Consider the following 1,053-nt stretch of genomic DNA (forward strand, 5'->3'; position numbering starts at 1 on the left):
GCACGCGCCGCGCAGCCGCGGAGCGCCCGCACCCGCCGCCTCCCTGTCTCGCTCTGCGCATCCTCGCTCCAGCCCCGCAGCCTGCCCCAGTCCTCTCAGCATCACCCCCTCCTCTCCTGACGCTCCCCCCCTAGCTTCCCTTCTTGAGTCCTTCACCTATTCTCCCCACCGCCCAGTCGCCTTGCAGATTTGACCTTCTGGTCCCTAGGTTCTCACAGCGGCACTCCGACCTACAACATCAGCACCACCTGGGAACTTGCCAGCGTCTCTTTAGGCCCCATTCCAGACACACAAAGCGCGATTTGCTCTTTCACTCAAACCCCCAGCACCCAGTTTCCATACCTTATTAGAATGACTGTCTCCAACACCTTGCTCCTGAAACTTTTCGTTCATAGGAGGCAACACTTAACTAGACTCCATACATTTCTCGAGACGGTGATTTCATCACGGAAGGAAGACGAAATCACAAAATACTACTATACAGATAGCCAACCAGAGGTCAGAGACAGCGAGGAAGGTGTAACTAAGCCCTTGGCAAGAGTCACGAGCACTGGCGCATACCTGAACTTTTCAGATTAGGTAGTTGGTTTATCATTTTTTCCCAGGAGCAAAGTGTGCAGACGTCAAGCAGATCAATCATGTCTGTTAAGTTTACTGAACTCTCCACGTCTTCACATCCCTTCGCACCACTTACACTTTTGCGTTATTTACCTGGCCGTTTATTTGCCCACTTAACATACCAAGGTCCCAGGCTTGTCTTCAGGCGACCCTTGTTGGGGTGGTGACAACTGTTAAATTGTTTTCAGCAAAAAATAGGGACACTATCCCTCCCATGCTGCCACTTCTGAACCTGCATATAAACCGATTCTTCGGGTTCTTTTCTTAAAATTATTATTTAAATAATAAATTTTCTGAGGCAGAAAAACAGATTTCAGATATAGTCTTGGACTATACCCAGACTGCTTGGGTAATGAATGATCAGTGATCAATAATTTCCATGATGCAGTGAATATTAAATAAGACCATGCACAGAAAGTTTGTAGGGTCTCATGA

This window comes from Microtus ochrogaster, linkage group LG5 (genome assembly GCF_000317375.1).
Source record: "Microtus ochrogaster isolate Prairie Vole_2 linkage group LG5, MicOch1.0, whole genome shotgun sequence".
NCBI lineage: Eukaryota > Metazoa > Chordata > Mammalia > Rodentia > Cricetidae > Microtus > Microtus ochrogaster.